This window comes from Trachurus japonicus, chromosome 12, assembly GCF_045865225.1.
Source record: "Trachurus japonicus isolate A0001 chromosome 12, Traja_1.0".
Classification (NCBI taxonomy): Eukaryota; Metazoa; Chordata; class Actinopteri; order Carangiformes; family Carangidae; genus Trachurus; species Trachurus japonicus.
The window spans coordinates 21,668,687-21,688,608 of NC_140918.1; the positions used below are offsets into that span (position 1 = coordinate 21,668,687).

General features: G+C 41.1%; 1 long non-coding RNA gene across 1 annotated transcript; it reads right to left on the reverse strand.

Annotated features, from left to right (window-relative positions):
• Positions 1 to 17,989: 17,989 nt before the first annotated feature.
• Positions 17,990 to 19,321, reverse strand: LOC146977529 (uncharacterized). Its single transcript, XR_015037206.1, has 4 exons — positions 19,190 to 19,321; positions 18,799 to 18,908; positions 18,597 to 18,677; positions 17,990 to 18,501 (listed from the first exon to the last, which is right to left on the reverse strand). It is a non-coding gene; the product is annotated as an uncharacterized LOC146977529 (long non-coding RNA).
• Positions 19,322 to 19,922: the final 601 nt, after the last annotated feature.

Here is a 19,922-nt window from a genome sequence, read left to right on the forward strand (position 1 = left end):
CATGTGGACATGGGAGAAGTTTCAGAGTCCTCCGTGCCTTCTCTGAGTTACAGGGGGGCTCGGCGCAGCACTGCATGTCCATATGACGGTTGCGAACGGAGCTCACTTTTCTTTGTCCAAAAAGACACACCAAAAAACATCCAAATACCTCCATAGTGCTCGTCTGTAATGTCCCTCTTGTATTGAAGCCCCAACATGGGAAGGCATTGGATGTTTTTTGGTGTATCTTTTTGTTACGACGACAGTTGTACGCCGAGACCCCCTGTAACTCAGAGAAGCCACGGAGGACTCTGAAACTTCTCCCAGCTCTTAGTCCACATGAGGGTGAGTAGATAATGAGTGGAATTTCAATTTTGGGTGAACTATCCCTTTAATACAGTTGCCAGTGGTTACCCTGAGCGGTACGGGCAGCTTTAAACATTTGTTACATGTAATTATTCACATGTATTTTACAGCATGCTGGAAAACCAGAGTATTATCTGTTAAACCAAAAATGACCTCTCTTTACTTACTGTAGCAGGGATAAGCCATCAAACACAACCCTGGATTCTAGTTCTTTATTTCACTTCATGTGCATAGTGTGGTAAAAAAAAAAAAAAAAATTAAAGCCGCAAGCGGCGATGACGGGCCCTCGCTCACACATGCGACCGCGGGGCCTGAGGCATGTCGGGGCTGCAATGTTTTGTTCATCCACCAGGTGGCGCTAAGCAGTTGTGGGTGGGTGCGTTCAGGGGCGGCCCCTCATCACTCTTGTGAAGTTTGGAGTGAATCGGACAAAGCATGAGGGAGTTATGAGCAGTTAATGGTTCATCCACTAGGGGGCAGTAATGGGATGCGTGCCGGTGTGTTCAGGGTCAGCCCCTCATCACACATGTGAAGTTTCGTGGAAATCGTACAATGTTGATGTAAAATATGCCACTTCCTGTTTCCACTAGGGGGCAACATGAGTGAGATCGCCTATGAGCATATGGAGACGTTGAGGTCGTGACCCTGGACCTGTGTACCAATTTTCATGTTGATACGAGTTCATTAAAGCCATCATAAAGCCAAACGTATGTTCATGGCGAGGAATTGTAGCCACGCCCCCACACGGACGCCATTACTCGTAGCTTCACAGCGTTCATGATGTAGCTTCACCACCTTAGTCTGCATGTTTTAGAAGTGGAATGAAGTTGATGGGGTGAACTATGTGCCATCTGTACACGTTAAGGTAAAACCTGGCCACTTCCTGTTACCACCGGGGGGCGCTATGAGTGACGTAGGAAATTAATATATTGGGACGTTCAGGGCGGAGCCGTCATCATGTCCAGCAAGTTTGAAGTTGATCGGATAAAGTATGTGGGCGTTAGAGCTGTTCGAAGGTGAAATGGCGAGCAAACGAAAAGTCGCCAAAATCCTCAAGGCCCCAGAAGCCACGCCCTTTGACCTAGAGACCTGCGGAGCACAACTTTTGATCAGAGTGGCATCTCGGTGGTCTCCAGCCAATTTGAAGTCAATCGGACAAAATCCCTAGGAGAAGATAGATCAAACAGGTCAAAAATTCAAATCAAAATGGCCGACTTCCTGTTGTGATTTCACCATGACATTAAGAGGCTTTTTTGTGTGTCTTGCCATGTTCTATAAGCCCACCAAATTTCATGCGTCTAGGTGACACACAAAGGCGGGGCTGATGTTTTGAAATTTTCTAGGGAGCGCTATTTAGCCATTTGGCCACGCCCATTTCCAAAGACTTTAAAATATCAAATTTTTCGCCAGTCCTGATGTGCATGCCAAAATTTACGCGTTTTGGGGCATGTTGAAGCCTCCAAAAATGCGATTTTAGGGAGAATATAATAATGAAATAAAAATAATAAACAGAGCAATAACAATAGGGCTTTCGCTGGGCGACTTGCAGTCGCCGCTCGGGCCCTAAAAAGGGATTTCAGTCAGTCTAATCAACATCATGTTTACACAGACCTGTCTCTGCAAGTCTGTGGCTGTATATTGTCCAGTGTGCCGCGCCACAGGGTGACAAGTTAATTATGTGCTAGTGAGGCAAGACTTCTCCTTTGTTGAATTAAAAGAGCCGTGTCCTCAGGTCAATAGTCACTTCCAGGGCTCTCGGTGTTACCTTATTCTGCCTCTCGGTGGGAATTGGTGCTGATTCTTGTGGCTTTTTCAAACAACTGTGTGCTTATAAGTCAGAACAAGAGAGGCACACACAATCCTTTGAGAACTCTGATGCCTATGAAGATTAAGAGATTGTTAAAAATGTGTAAAATAGAGCCCAAGATATAATTGTGCAGGAACAGAAAGTCAAGGAGCTGAGCCTCAGGATCCTCATTAATTGGCTCATCCTTTGATATTAGCTAGCGTTACAGTGTGTAACCATTAATTTTGATCATGATAAAACAAACATTTTTATAAGGTGAGATTCAGAGATAGCAACACTTTCAATGTTATCTATTTATAATTAATCCTTTTTGCTTTTTGGCCAGTAGTTGCTTTGCCTGATAAATTTATGTGGAAATATCTGTTGTGATTTCCGTCCATTTCAACAATTATCCTCAATATGCCTATTCTTCAGCTATAATTCCCACATATTTTAACCCACACGCACAATGCTTTTATTAAGGTGATTATATTCAATGAGATACCAGGCCTGAGGCAGAGTTTGGCATCTGCTGAGAATTAAAACCTTACAGAGAAAGACTGAATCAGTTTTACTTCAAACATTCACTCTGCTCTCTTATCTCTGGAAAGGATTAGTGCATGCTAGACAATAAACTCATGACCTGTGATTCACATTATTGAATTTTGAACTCAAGATTTCCTCACAACAGTCCCGGGGACTTTGTTCAGCACACTGTGAATGTGAATTATCCATTTAATTTTAGTATAAACCTATTACCATGTCATTTGGGGACTAAGAGCGAGATTAGCATTCAAGCTGAAATTCAGTTTTCATGTATCGTCCACAGAGGGACGTGTACACTTCATTGTAGCTAACGTTGTTTCCAACTTATTAGTTCTTATCGTTACGAGACAATGTGGCAAGGATTGCAATTTAAGCAACTTGGCACTGCTGGAAGGTAACTGCCATTTTGAAACGTCTGTCAACAGAGTTTATCGCTGGGGAGCAGGCCTCCGCTAATCCCTTCACCTGACCTGACAGTTCCCATGTTATTATTTTGAACTGCATGCAGAGGTTGCCATGACAATCGTGATACTCTCATCTTAAGAAACAGCTCCCAAGAAACTGGCACGATTGAATGAATCATATTAGATGTAGGCTGCTAACAGTTCAAGGCAAGGCAAGGCAAGGCAAGGCAAGGCAAGGCATCTTTATTTATATAGCGCATTTCATACCAAGGCAACTCAATGTGCTTTACAAAAAGACAAAACATAAAAAAAAAAAAAAAAAAAAAAAAAAAGAAGCATAAAGGCCCTTTCACACCGGAGACGTATTTTTCGCGCGAATAATTCGCGCATCAATATTTTTTTTCGAACCCCGGTTTTCATCACGGGTCCTTTCACACCGACCGCGAATGTGTCGCGGCGAAAATGCGACATCATTTTTTTTCGTCGTGAGGTCGATTTTTCCGAGCTTTCGCCCGGCGAATAAACGCATCAACCAATCATGTGCCGTGAAAAGGAGGTACGTCACAGCCCCCACGTCAGAACACAGACAGCTGTTTCCCATAACAGACGGTGGCCGCACAGTCTCGGGCCGCCACAGTCTCTCACAGGAAAAAGAAGTTGTTTCACCGTCTTTGCTCTCATCTCTGCCAGTCAGCCTCCACCTGCCGTCTCTCTGGGCACACACACACACGCACACACACACACACACACACACACACACACACACACACACACACACACACACACACACACACACACACTGTGTTGAGTGAAGTTGGTAACAAGACAACAGCGGCATAACGTAGTGAACACGTGAGGGATAATTAACAGATTAAAGACATGACGTGGAGGTGAAGAACCAGCCGTCGCAAAGCGAAACTTTGGAATCTAATTGTCGCATCTGTCGCATATTCGCGTCGCCGTCGGTGTGAATGGTTTTGATGCGAAATATTTGGCCGCGAATATTTCGCAATTTCGTGTCGTTTATTCGTTACGTCCGCGGTGTGAAAGGGCCTTAAGAAACAAACAAAACACTGAAAACAGAGTTAAAAGCAAGAGCAAATAAAAGTAAAATAAATGAAAATAGATAAAGTTTTAAGTTCTCAGCTATAAGCACGTGAAAAGAGAAATGTTTTTAACCTGGATTTAAAAGTGCTTACAGTTGGGGCTGATTTCAGTTCTGCTGGTAGTTTGTTCCACTTGTGTGCAGCATAACAGCTAAATGCTGCTTCACCATGTCTGGTCAACACGTTCTCACTCCCAGTGCGTCAACCCCCTGACGAACGGTCACTGTCCCTCCTCGTCACATGCCTGACTCATTAGGTACCCGTTTTTCGTCATGAGGTGACGAGCGGGGATTTCAATTCATTCCAATGCAACCTCCTTCGCGGCGATATGTGACGCTCAGAGTAAAGTGATCCAGCCGACCGGACGCGGCGCTGAACGACGCACTGAGCTGGAAAACTTTTTTTCCCCTTTGAAGCTTTATTGAACCTGGTGTGTCTGACATAGCTTTCATCCAAGCCGTCATTTTGGTTATTATTTATTTACTGATCTTGGCGTTGGTGCAGAATAATAAATAAACAAACAAACAAACAAACAAATAAATTACATCCTTGTCGGAAGACCAGACGGGGTGGGGGTGTGTAATAAAGAAATAAAGAAATAAATATTTTTGTCCCGTGCGTAATTGTCAAGATCCGCATTTCGATTAAACTCGCCTTTCTTCTTTTGTACGAGTTGTTGGACGACTGCATTTTCATTTTATTTACTTATTTCCCTGTCCTAAGTCATGTTTATGGATACACAGTTGAACATATTGTCATTTTACCCTCGGCATTTTCCCCTCACTTTGCTGAATATCTGTTGATTCATGTCATAAACACGTTTTGTTCATTAAAAATATGTGGTGTTTATTAAAAATATGTTGTTCATTCAAATCGGTTGTTGTTCATTGCAGAACAATAGAATATTAATACGGTGATTTATATACAGATATTGATTGCGCAGTGTGACCACAATCACTACGCACGGAGGCGTGAGGGACATTTGAAACAGCTGTATCAATCGTCCCTGCAGCGACTACTGACACTTCAACCTGTTTTGGCTCTAAACTTCAAAACTATGACATTGCATAGTTTAGGACCTGTTTATGTACGAATTCATCTGTTGTTAGGTCATATTATTATTGCATGAAACACACAATACAACTTTTGATCACAAAAAAACTACCGCACGTAACATTTTACTTTCCGTAGTAAAAAAAACAGGTTCGCGCTAATAACTTTTGAATGGCGTGACGTAATTTCACAAGCTTTCCCAGGATTGGTCGGTGTTGAGTGCTGAACTAGAGGATGTGACGTCATTGCAACGGCGCCACCGGTCGCGACCATAGACTGCGACACTGCCATCTACGGCGTCTGGACGGAACTACAACACCTTAACAGTGTGTTTGTGATCATGAGGAGTGGAAATTAAGCCATGTTGATTTAATTCAACAGCATGTGAATAAACAGTGAGGAATCAGAACAGTTAGACAGCTCTTTTTCAACAAAGTCCAAATAATTCAAGTAACTCAAGTCATATAGGCCTTTTTTTTTTTAATTGCAGAAAACAACATTTCTCCCCCCTTCTCCCTCCTCCCGCCCAGGAACCTTAGTTTATAATATAGTGTAGAATGAACCCGTCCACTGTAGTAATGTTTATGCACAACTGCACCACTTTAGCCAGCTCCTTTATTTCTGGTTTTACATTGGACAAACTGATTAAGGCTCCATTTTCAGGAGACACAGCTATTCTTTAATAACTTCCACATTCGTTGGGTTACGTTCAGAGGTTTATCAGGGCAGGGCCTAGGGTCATCCAGTGTTAGCAATTACAGACCCATCTGACCTTCACAGGGTCACAGGTCAACTTTTCATGTGAAATTTGACGATTTTTGCTATCAATTCAGGCATAAAACACCAATACTTGGAGCTGGGAAGCTGAAATCTTTAGATTCTAGTCCAGACCTTGGAGCAGATTGACGGTGCCAAATATCAGAGCTCTGCTCCACTCGGAAGTGTCCAAAATGGCCAAAAAGCAGTGTTCATTTCTAATCCCCCATTGTGTACAAGACTAAATTCAACAGATAGTCTTTAATAACTTCCACATGCTTTGAGCTGGAAGTCTGAAAGTTTCAGGGTTTTGTCAGGGGCCTAGGGCCACCCATTATCTGCAATTTCAGACCAATCCCACATTCAGAAGGGGTCAAAGGTCAAGGTTTAGTGTGAAATTTGATGATTTTTGCTATCAATTCAGGCATAAAACACCAATACTTTGAGCTGGGAAGCTGAAATCTTTAGATTCTAGTCCAGACCTTGGAGCAGATTGAAGATCAGAGCTGTGCTCCACTCAGAAGTGTCCAAAATGGCCATGGTAAGTGTCAAAGGTCACAGGGGTCAAACATCAAAGTTAATCCTAACAAAACACACACGCTTTAAGTAATCATCATGAAATTTAGATGAGTTGTATATCAGAGAGTCCTCTATCATTATATTGTATTCCCATTGCTCTGGGGGCCACGGGGGGCCCCTGGGGGCCACTTCGCTTTCCCATGCTCTCACAGATTTGGGTGTCGGGTCAGTGGATAAGGGCCTCACAATGAGTCCACAGGCCAAGTTTCAAGTGATTCGGTTGGTTTCTATGGAAACAGCGGCCTCCTGGAGACAGAGGAATGCGGCTGTTTGAAGCCCCGCCTCTCGAAAAGTAATGGCTCAATCAGGACCGAACGCACATCAACGCGTTCGTCTTGGGCCCCCGGAACCACTGATATCAAATTCAGAACTGTACGACTTTTAGAAATATATTTAATCCATTTCAGCTTTTCAGATTCAGAGTCTCTCAGACTTAATGCCTGAGAGACCTTCTGAGTCAGAAAAGCTGAAATGGATGAAATATATTTCTAAAAGTCGTACAGTTCTGAATTTGATATCAGTGGTTCCGGGGGCCCAAGACGAACGCGTTGATGTGCGTTCGGTCCTGATTGAGCCATTACTTTTCGAGAGGCGGGGCTTCAAACAGCCGCATTCCTCTGTCTCCAGGAGGCCGCTGTTTCCATAGAAACCAACCGAATCACTTGAAACTTGGCCTGTGGACTCATTGTGAGGCCCTTATCCACTGACCCGACACCCAAATCTGTGGGAGCATGGGAAAGCGAAGTGGCCCCCAGGGGCCCCCCGTGGCCCCCAGAGCAATGGGAATACAATATAATGATAGAGGACTCTCTGATATACAACTCATCTAAATTTCATGATGATTACTTAAAGCGTGTGTGTTTTGTTAGGATTAACTTTGATGTTTGACCCCTGTGACCTTTGACACTTACCATGGCCATTTTGGACACTTCTGAGTGGAGCACAGCTCTGATCTTCAATCTGCTCCAAGGTCTGGACTAGAATCTAAAGATTTCAGCTTCCCAGCTCAAAGTATTGGTGTTTTATGCCTGAATTGATAGCAAAAATCGTCAAATTTCACACTAAACCTTGACCTTTGACCCCTTCTGAATGTGGGATTGGTCTGAAATTGCAGATAATGGGTGGCCCTAGGCCCCTGACAAAACCCTGAAACTTTCAGACTTCCAGCTCAAAGCATGTGGAAGTTATTAAAGACTATCTGTTGAATTTAGTCTTGTACACAATGGGGGATTAGAAATGAACACTGCTTTTTGGCCATTTTGGACACTTCCGAGTGGAGCAGAGCTCTGATATTTGGCACCGTCAATCTGCTCCAAGGTCTGGACTAGAATCTAAAGATTTCAGCTTCCCAGCTCCAAGTATTGGTGTTTTATGCCTGAATTGATAGCAAAAATCGTCAAATTTCACATGAAAAGTTGACCTGTGACCCCTGTGAAGGTCAGATGGGTCTGTAATTGCTAACACTGGATGACCCTAGGCCCTGCCCTGATAAACCTCTGAACGTAACCCAACGAATGTGGAAGTTATTAAAGAATAGCTGTGTCTCCTGAAAATGGAGCCTTAATCAGTTTGTCCAATGTAAAACCAGAAATAAAGGAGCTGGCTAAAGTGGTGCAGTTGTGCATAAACATTACTACAGTGGACGGGTTCATTCTACACTATATTATAAACTAAGGTTCCTGGGCGGGAGGAGGGAGGTGGGGGAGAAATGTTGTTTTCTGCAATTAAAAAAAAAAAAGGCCTATATGACTTGAGTTACTTGAATTATTTGGACTTTGTTGAAAAAGAGCTGTCTAACTGTTCTGATTCCTCACTGTTTATTCACATGCTGTTGAATTAAATCAACATGGCTTAATTTCCACTCCTCATGATCACAAACACACTGTTAAGGTGTTGTAGTTCCGTCCAGACGCCGTAGATGGCAGTGTCGCAGTCTATGGTCGCGACCGGTGGCGCCGTTGCAATGACGTCACATCCTCTAGTTCAGCACTCAACACCGACCAATCCTGGGAAAGCTTGTGAAATTACGTCACGCCATTCAAAAGTTATTAGCGCGAACCTGTTTTTTTTACTACGGAAAGTAAAATGTTACGTGCGGTAGTTTTTTTGTGATCAAAAGTTGTATTGTGTGTTTCATGCAATAATAATATGACCTAACAACAGATGAATTCGTACATAAACAGGTCCTAAACTATGCAATGTCATAGTTTTGAAGTTTAGAGCCAAAACAGGTTGAAGTGTCAGTAGTCGCTGCAGGGACGATTGATACAGCTGTTTCAAATGTCCCTCACGCCTCCGTGCGTAGTGATTGTGGTCACACTGCGCGATCAATATCTGTATATAAATCACCGTATTAATATTCTATTGTTCTGCAATGAACAACAACCGATTTGAATGAACAACATATTTTTAATAAACACCACATATTTTTAATGAACAAAACGTGTTTATGACATGAATCAACAGATATTCAGCAAAGTGAGGGGAAAATGCCGAGGGTAAAATGACAATATGTTCAACTGTGTATCCATAAACATGACTTAGGACAGGGAAATAAGTAAATAAAATGAAAATGCAGTCGTCCAACAACTCGTACAAAAGAAGAAAGGCGAGTTTAATCGAAATGCGGATCTTGACAATTACGCACGGGACAAAAATATTTATTTCTTTATTTCTTTATTACACACCCCCACCCCGTCTGGTCTTCCGACAAGGATGTAATTTATTTGTTTGTTTGTTTGTTTGTTTATTTATTATTCTGCACCAACGCCAAGATCAGTAAATAAATAATAACCAAAATGACGGCTTGGATGAAAGCTATGTCAGACACACCAGGTTCAATAAAGCTTCAAAGGGGAAAAAAAGTTTTCCAGCTCAGTGCGTCGTTCAGCGCCGCGTCCGGTCGGCTGGATCACTTTACTCTGAGCGTCACATATCGCCGCGAAGGGGGTTGCATTGGAATGAATTGAAATCCCTGCTCGTCACCTCATGACGAAAAACGGGTACCTAATGAGTCAGGCATGTGACGAGGAGGGACAGTGACCGTTCGTCAGGGGGTTGACGCACTGGGAGTGAGAACGTGTTGGTCTGGTCTGAACTCTGAGCTCCACTATCTGACCTGAGTCAGTAGATCTCAGAGCTCTACTGGGTTTATACTCTACTAACATGTCATTCATGTATTCTGGACCTAAACCATTCAGTGATTTGTAAACCAGTAGCAGAACTTTAAAATCTATTCTGTAGCTGACTGGGAGCCAACGTAAGGTCTTAAGAACCGGGGTGATGTGATCTGATCTCTTTGTTCTGGTTAAAACTCGAGCTGCAGCGTTCTGAATGAGCTGCAGCTGTTTGATGCTTTTTTGGGGGAGACCAGTCAGAAGACCATTACAGTAGTCTATTCTACTGGAGATAAAAGCATGAATCAGCTTCTCCTGATCAGTTTGGGACATAAAACCCTTAATTCTGGATATGTTCTTAAGTTGATAAAAGGCTGATTTGGTGACTGATTTGATATGGCTGTTGAAGGTCAGATCTGAGTCTATCAGCACGCCAAGGTTTCGGACTTGGTCTTTAGTTTCTAAAGACAGTGACTCAAGATGTTTACTGACAGCAACCCTCTTCTCTTTATTTCCAAAAACAATGATCTCAGTTTTTTCTTGATTTAACTGAAGGAAATTTTGGCTCATCCAATTTTTGACTTGCTCTAAACAGTGACATAATGACTCTATTGGACTGCAGTCATCTGGAGACAGTGCAAGATATATCTGTGTGTCATCTGCATAACTATGATAGTTGACATTAGAGTTCTGTAGAATTTGACCCAAAGGCAGCATATACAGGTTAAACAGAAGGGGTCCAAGGACTGACCCCTGAGGAACTCCACATGTCATAGCCACTCGATCGGATTGATAACTACCAATGGTCACAAAATAACTCCGTTCCTCTAAGTAGGACCTGAACCATTTTAGGACTGTCCCGCTGAGTCCTGCCCAGGTTTCCAACCTGTCCAGCAGTATACTGTGATCCACAGTGTCAAACGCAGCACTGAGATCCAACATGACCAGAACTGACACCTTGCCTGAGTCAGTGTTCAACCTTATGTCATTTAACTCATTGAGTGCCAACCACGTAATTTCTCGTTTTTCGTTCCCATGCGTTGAGTGCCAAAAACGGAATTTTTCGTTTTTTGCTTTTTTTTTAAATTATGAAAATAGACACTTTAATACACATTATATGTAAATTTGGGGACTCTACGACGAGGAGAACTGAAATAGATGACGATCAAAGTCACATGACAGCTCATGATCTGGAAGTTTTTATCATAACTCAGCTTCTGCAAACGGAGTTCTGCATGCAGATGCAGCGCAGATGCAGCGCAGCTGCTCCGCTGCTGCTCCGCCCTCACCTGCGCTCCTGCTCCAGCTGCTCCAGCAGCTCAGAGCAGAAACAGGAAGCTCTCAGCCCACAGTCCGCCCGGTCTTCATCTGGAGCAACACCGTGTCCTCCCCAAAGTCCTCCCGCGGTAAAATCTGATGGTCTCTGGACCAAAGCAGACCGCCGTCACCGACCCGTACCACAGACGGACCGCGACCACCGGCGGGACCGGTGTTTGCGAGCCGCTGTGGCCGGCAGAGCCTCACGTTCCGCGGCGAGAGGCTGTGACACGGCACGGTGCGTCTGTGTTATTGTTGTTTAGTGGCGCCCCCCCGCCCCCGATGGTGGTTTTGTGAATAGAACAACAATTGTTGTATATATTTATCTTATACGAGCCCTTTGATCCAGAAATGCGAGTGTCAGAAGAGCGACAGGCACAAACAGCGCAGCTTTCATAAAAGACGCTCTATCTCCTTTTCTAGAAAAAAAGGAGGGATTTTGGTGAAACCCAGCCATGTTTAGCTTGACTTTTCTCAGGAACGGAGGCACGTAGAAACAAACGGTTTGTGGTCACTTGAAGCATAAAGTTAAACCTTTCAATTGAGCTACAGTATGTGTTGGTGGCAATAATATAGAATACACTATGGCTCTAAAATAAAAAGTCAAAAATGGTCTAAATTGCCGGTACACTTGACTAAAACTTTGGAAAGGAGCGCGGCACTCAATGAGTTAACACTCTAATAAGAGCTGTTTCTGTACTGTGGTGAGGTCGGAAGCCTGATTGAAATTTGTCGAAGAGTCCACTGGAGTTCAAGAAGTTGCTGAGTTGATTAAAAACCACTTTCTCAACGATCTTGGCTATAAAGGGAAGATTTGAGATGGGTCTGTAATTGGTTTCAAGCACTTCCTGCACCTCATTTATTTAGCATATTCTAGAGACAAGACTTGCAATTATGGTGCAAGTTCAAAATGCTACTACTGCACTACTAGCAAAATAAAAAAGAATTTAAAAATAAGTAAAAGGGCTTGTTGTGTTTGTCTGTTTTAACATGTCACCTGACAATGTATTCTGTAGGCATAGTTAAATGACTAACTTGTTGGATTTGTGTAGATAGGGTTAGGGTTAGGGCAAAATTTTGGGCACAAAAATTAACTTTAGATGTTGTGGCCCAATATATTTTTGAGTGTTGCCGATTCCAAAGTTTCAGTGCAACAGTTTGATGCTTTTTGCAGCTTTTTGCTGGTGCATATTAATCAGTTTTACATGCTCTGAACGTATAGGATTAGAAGTGTGTTTGTTCCATAGAGATGAAAAGTTTGTGAACTTTCAAAGAAATTTGCAGTGGTTCAATAGAAGTAAATGACATGTTTTTTTCTTTGTTTGTTTTTCAGAATTTGTTCCACTATATACATCTCTATGTACTACATCAGCTGACATCAGGACAGATTCATACAGTACTGTAACACCTTAGCCATACTCTAATTACTTCACTGACTCCAATCTACACTTCTCAAAGGCTTTTATAGCACTCATATATCAAAGACTCTTCATTCAGATTTCTGGGGGCTTCAATCACAAATGGCCTCAAAAGGCCAGATAATTTCAACAGAATGATCAATAATTCCTATCAGAGGATGTTCTTCCTGCAGACAAGAAGAACGGTCAATATTTCACAGTGGAGGCCATTTACATAGGTCAGTGTTAAAAAAAGGAGAAGAAAAAAAGATAATGATCACATCCCCCCATTGGAGCTTTTACCCCCCACCTGTTTTAATGATGGAGTATTTTGTTTTTGCCCTCAACAGAGTCTAAAAGCTGATGAAAGATGATCCTTTAAGCCCCCACTACACTACCAGTGTGGATATCGAGTTTCCTGTGGGTGAGCAAAGAATTATGGAGAAAAAACACACACGCACAAAAAAACAGTTTGATGTCTGATGGATATGGTACCTGAGTCAATCGAACATTTCCGACATGAAGCAAGGTTTACATAAGCCTCGGTATGTGATGACTGGATCAAAGTACATCACAGTCTTTGTTTAATATCTTGTTTACATGACAAGTTCTCTTTGCATAATGTAATGTGAGTATGTAAGATGTGATTTAAAATGTTTAATTCCAATGTAAAAGCAAAATTATACCACTACCTCCAAATTTCAGAGGAGATTCCAACCCCTGTTCCACAATCTGGAGCCAATCCTGCTGCAAATAACCATATACAATCACACACATTACCTGCAGAGTCATGCTATGCTGTTAATCAAATCCTCTCTCACATGTGTAAAATTCTATCTGAGTCTTTCAACCCTAAGTTACTTGGCACCAATCCACTTTAGAATTTCACACTAAATCTGAAGGTCTGTATTTATTTTGTGCTCGTTTCACATCCTGTTATACTATTTATTATGCAGCCAAAATATTACAGCTATTCTCATTATGTCATGTTGGGGAACAGGAATAAATACTGTGTATTCTATTTCTAGTTGGCACTGAATATTATCTGTGTGCGTGCCATCCAGCGACAAATCCCATGTGCCCCAGCGACAATGTCAATGACACAAATTCTCCCTTTTCTTCAACTCAGATGGCTTCTATTGATGTGCTGACTGCCCATACTGTAATGTATTAGGGGCAAATTTAGCACAGTGGTGGTGTGTTGTTGTTTTATCTTATTTATTCTTTATTTGAATCACTTTTGAGTGTTGCCTTGGTAACAGCAACTCATCCTAGGCTCCGTATCAAAAAACAAAAACAAACAAACTCCACAGCAGCATGGAAATAGCTTTTGAATTTCTTTATTTCATTTGCGTTAAGCAATTTGGGACTCTCAGCAGTTCAAGAAGTCAGCGACCCTACTGTTCACCCCGGTGCAGGAGCCTGATCCTGGCTGTGAGCAGGTGTATGCAGCTCAGCCTGGATAACCACACTCTCCACCATGAAATCTTTTTCTCAGACTGCTGCATTTTCCCCTCCGTGTGATCCCTGAGGGCATGTTTTTCTATATTTTGTTCACAGACACGTTATTTGCATTGGAAAAAAAATGAACACGTGATAGGGCTGTAATTATTACTATTATGCTAATGATGATGTGATACTTAATGCCAGTTTTAAGGAGGCCAGTGGATACGGGCACCAAGGACACGCTTTCTGTTAGGGAGTTTGGGTTCTAAAGACTTGGTACCATTATAAATCCCTGTGGTCTCGCTTTCTTTTCTTTGCAAAGCACTACAACCATGTGACGTGGTTTAAAAAAGTGATTTTACCCTGGCAAAATGGTGAAAGGGCTGAACTGCGAAATGTAACACCTTGACTTCTACTGACTTTAACCAAGTGACTTTTATTTCAAATTGTTTTTTATTGAGTTTTCAAAAAACTGTAGTGAGAAAAAACAAAACAAAACAGTTTAAACTGACAGAGAGCTATTAGACACAATTGCATGAATACCATACATGGATCCCATCTCCAGTGTGCATCGTTTATAATATACATACATACATACGTTAACCAAGTGACTTTTAACAGTGTTTTTCCACAAAAGTAATATAACTAACATTTAACCTGCTTTACAAACCCAAATATGACACATGGACAGCTGCCTGGTATGAGGAGATGGGTCTTTGGAGACCATCTGACCTACTTGCTGTAAAAGGACTCTGACGGTGGCAGCCTTTATTTGATGCCTTCTATCAGTCCTTGAATCAGTGCTGAGCTGTGGGTGCTTTGGAAATTGAGTGAAGGTGTTTGGCAGTCATTTGGGACCGATGATAATTTGTTGACATTCACCGTGGAGAACATTTGAAACCAGTCAATCCACTTAGGCTTGGCCTGCAGGCAGAGCTGTGGTTTCATGCTCAGGATCAAAGGAGGAAAAACTCTCACCATGGCGTACTGCTGCATTATAATCACTGACACTCAGTCCCCAGAAAACAGGTTTTGGACAGTGGTGTGGGAGTGTTAGCTGGACCCCATGATGGACCTTCGGGTAATTAGGGAAGTTTAACTTTTCTTAATGTTCCCAGAATGTTACAGGGAACTTTTCACAAACAGCAAAACTAAGCAGTGTCCTGATGTGCTTTTTACTCAGCACTAGCTCATATACCTTAAAACAAAAACAGCAATGTACACACTGAACTCCAGTTTATATCTCATCTTGAGTCACCTGCTGTCTGTCACTGTTGTAATTGGGCCACCTGACCGTGCCAGGCGTCCCTTTCCCTCTAACTTCCTCCAGCTCCTCTCGGGGGGTCAGTGACAGCAACTGCTCTTATCAGAGGTGGGAGATTCACCTCCCCAGTGTTGACACGTCTCCTTCCAGCAGTAATAACATTTTCTGTCAGTGCCCATACCTTTGCCATTGCAGTTGTTAACACTACTAGTATGTAACTGCAACCAGAATATATAGTGTTATAGATTAAATGCAATGATTCATCAGTGATAACAATGATTTTAGATTTTATCTAACAGGTAAATTTGGTAGGGCTAAGAGACCTTTTGACATTAATGGTTAATTTATTCATTAATTAATTGTAATATATATATATATATATATAAACATCTAAACTTGAAACTTTGTCTCATACAGGCTCATCAGAGTCATGGCAGGATGTGTAATAGTGCAACTCAATCACATCTTCATATCCCCAAATAACTGTGTTTCTCTCTGGATGATATATCATTTTTGGCCTTTGTGTCACTTCTTATTTATTACCATGAACTTACTTTAAAGGACATTATGATAAATGTGTAGTTGCTAACTAATTTCACAGTAGAGTCTTTCAGGCAACAGTGATTTCAATTCTCCAGAAATGCTTGTGCTGTATTACTGTTCTGAAATCAGCAAAAAAGAAAACAGAGCCTGGCTGTGTTGATTGAAGCTTTAGCTGCATGTAAGGTTACACACACGCGCACACACACACACACACACGCGCACACACACACACACACACACACACACACACACACACACACACACACACACACACACACACACACACACACACACACACACACACACACACACACACACACACACACACACACAGTACTGCAATTACTGTTAACAGCTTTAATATCAATACTTCTGTCAGGTTTTGACAGATGTGTTACCAATACAAGCCAGCACAGCCATTCCATCTACCCATACAACTCCTGCATGAAGCTAATGTTACACCAATCTCTTAGACCACGGTGAACCACAACAGTCGTTGCTACAGCCATAATCACAGAGATAGGATCATCATCCCATGTAGCTGTGAGCACAGCACCAGCCTTTCTCAATCAGCCGCAGCAACAGCCAGTTATAACCTCATAACACAGTGCAGAGAGCTGGTTAACAAGCTCCATAGGTCTTAGGAATCAATCCACCTGCAACGATACAGACCGTGTCTGAGCAGCCACAGCTGACGGAGCTCAAACCTGCAGTAGTGGTCCCAACCAAGGCGAGTCTACATCATGTAATACTGTATCATAACACAAGTCAGCCTCTATGGATCAGACAGAGGGCAACACAAAGGAGAAGAAAAGGGGGAGCATGGACATTTTGTAATCTGCCTAGTGATCTTTTTCAAATACTGGACTTATTTAACTCTGCAGGGCCAAGCAGACTGATGAATGGACAGAGACAGCTCAGGTTATTGGGATATTATGACACCATTAGGACTCCAACATCATGACGACACATGCAAGTCATTTGATGCATTTTGAGTGATAAGAAAAAAGAGCACTGTTTTATGTATGCATTACTTCTATCCCATCTAAATATTTACAAAATCATTTCAACACATGCATTCAACCTACGGATCCAACTGATGATCAAGGATTCATCATTCACCATTCAGTCTGGAAAGAATAGTCAGCTATCAGTCAGTCATCATCATCAAAATACAAAAAATGACGTTTACCTCCAAACAGACTGGCTTTCAAAGAGGTGACAAACATGTGGTGTCTTGTCTGTGCAGCTGCTTCCACACACTCAAAAAAGTTTGACCATTGTCTACTTAAAAAAATTAAGGCAACAAAGTGACAATTAATATAATTGAATAGAATTTAATTACTTCAACTTTGATTAAAAACTATTGATTTAATTAAGTAAATTTAAACAAAACTATTGAATAAATATTTACTAGGTATCTGAAGAAAATTAAGTTAGATTTACCAAATATCTATGATAAAGTGATTTAGATTTACTAATTAATTAGGTGGAATTGATTTAGATTTACTAAATATGTGGATGATAATGCTTTATATTCACTAATTTTATGTGTGAAATTGAGGCTATCTTTCTAAATATTTGGTTAAGAATGATTTGGATTAAATAAATGAAATAAGTTATATCAACTTATAATTGGTACCACATGACTTAAAATCTATTTAATGTTATTAATTGTCACTTTGTTGCCATAATTTATTTATGTTGAATCTACTCAATACCATGTCTTCTTGTTGCAAGAATTTACTGAAAGTCAGTTAACAAATTACCATGTAGGAAAACAGCAGGTAAACATTTATTTATGCAGCTTTGTTTACATACACATTTTAACATTTTTCAAAAAGATTTCTTTTTGGTAAAATGCAAAGATACAAAGACATAGAGAGGAAGGCAGTATAGAAAAACAGACATAATGTATACAATAAGGATATGTATGCTGACAATCTGTTTATTATGTATTTTGATCAAAGCTAATTCTCAAGTGGTCTCATGTTCACAAGGAAAGATCAGAGAGATCTATAAATGTAAATATAAAGTGCAGAATGACCTTTGACCTCTGCCCATAACTTGTTGCTGTTGCATGCACAGAAGGACTTTTGGGTGTGATTCACGGTAAGTTTTTTTTAAACTGCAAAAGCCTTTAAAATGTTTGCTGAAATTATAAAAAAGGCAAATATGTTTTTTAACAATTAAAAGAAATCAAAACATCCCTGTGCTGACTGGCTCAAGTCTGGGATAAAGGTCAGGTACTTTTGCTTGGTTCTTCATTAACTAAAGTGGCACCCAAATCATTATGTCCAAACCAAATTCCTCCATTAAAAACATGCAACATCCCATGCAACACAGCAGCAAGTTATGCCAATATTGAGTCCTTAAAATTATAACCCTCCCCTCAAATGACTATGACAAACTAGAACTACAGCACTGAAACTCAGGCAAAGCATTGAAGTAAACCATTTGACAGTGACTTAACAATTACATACAGACCATCTGCAATCTTTGAAACATCAACAACTACATCAGATAAAACAGACGTATATGTATATTTCCAAATTTTCTGGAGCTATGAGGCCTGCAAGCAGAGTGATAAAATATTTCTGGAGAACAACAACCACTTGTGTGTCTGCCTATGTGAAAGTGGACTGTGTTTCTGAAAGGCTTCAGAAGTGTACCTGAGCTCCTTGGGATAGGCAAGATTCACTATGCGTCAAGCCAATGAGCATGGCACAAGCCTTTGGAAAGTTACCCAGAGCTGTTAGGACCTTTGTTCCGATGTCCTCAGGTCTTCTGACAGATTAGTTTGGATGCTGTTGATTTTCATCGCTTGCCACACTGTCTTCATCCTACGTATAATAACAAGAACATTTTGTATTTTAGACTGTACAGCAGAGAGACAGAGACAGACTTCTTTACATATTAAAATGTATGTTCAACTTACATCATACTCTTTAAGGAGCTGAATCCCCAGGGTACAACATCGGACAATAACAATGTCTCTGGTTATGTTGATGGTAGGAGCCTGAAATAACATACAAATGTCTGAAATTAAAAAGTTATGCATACAGTCACAGGCTAACATGTCCTCCTGTAGATTTAATATAAATATAAATTAAAAAAACATATGGTCAAAGTTACAATACCTTCAGTAGGATAGTCTGCCACCTCAGTCCCATGGTCCCGCCCTTTGAATGGTGGAGGTTCAGAAGAGAGTATTCATCCAGCTTGGACATGTGATTCTGTGAAACTCATCCTGAATATGAACGACAAATGATGTAGCCTGTAAACCATATTTGATCTTGAAAATACCCAAAAACATGATATATGAGATGACGATAACTTATTTTATATCAAATAGTTGACAAATCACAATTGCAATACACAGCCTACAGTGGTCTTGAATTGCTGATTATGCGTGCATCTAAGAAATGCATAGCTTTAAGTCATTTAAATTTAAATTGATATTTTAAGCACAAACTCAGAGGGGGTGATACATGAAAATAAACTAAACGAGTAATAAAAGTTTAGACTTACTTTTCTATGTACAGTAAGGTCCATAATTATTTGGATGGCAATCATAACATATGTTTTCTGTTCCTCAGGCCCTGGAGGGGGATAAAAAACAACAACATGTTTGTTTTTATGTCTGCTTGTGATAGACTGCCACACGGTCATCACCTATTCACATGATAACAGGATAATGATATAATTTTGTGACCAGAATTTTTTGTGCCAATAAAAAAATTTATAAAATACATTTAAAAGGCGAGTCTTGGCGTGGCCATAGTAGGAAAAAACATTTTGCGACCAGGTAACACACAAGCCTCTATCAAAAAATACCAGAGCATGACGCCCTGTAAACATAATGCCAGACAAAGTGATTAAATAGAAAGAAAGACTGAAAAAATGCTGCAGTGTTTACACGTGTCGCAGCTACCGATACCCCCCACCCCAGTACAGTAGGCTACAGTACAACCGACACAGGGTGCAATAAATAAACTCTTATTTACTCACTCCTCAACAAAACGTGTGCCTTCTCGCTCGACCGTTAGCGTCTTTAGAGGGTAAAAGCGGGGGAGGGGTGAAGCTCCGATTTTGAATCGCGATATTAAACTTAATACAATGCTGTTAAACTTGTTAGATAACTTGCGGTAACGCAAAACAGTGTTCAACTGCTGGAGCAACGTAGTAATAAAGTGTCTTTATTGAAGCTTCTTACCTTGAGCAGATGACAGACAAGACGGTGTTGGCTGTGGCAGACATGTTT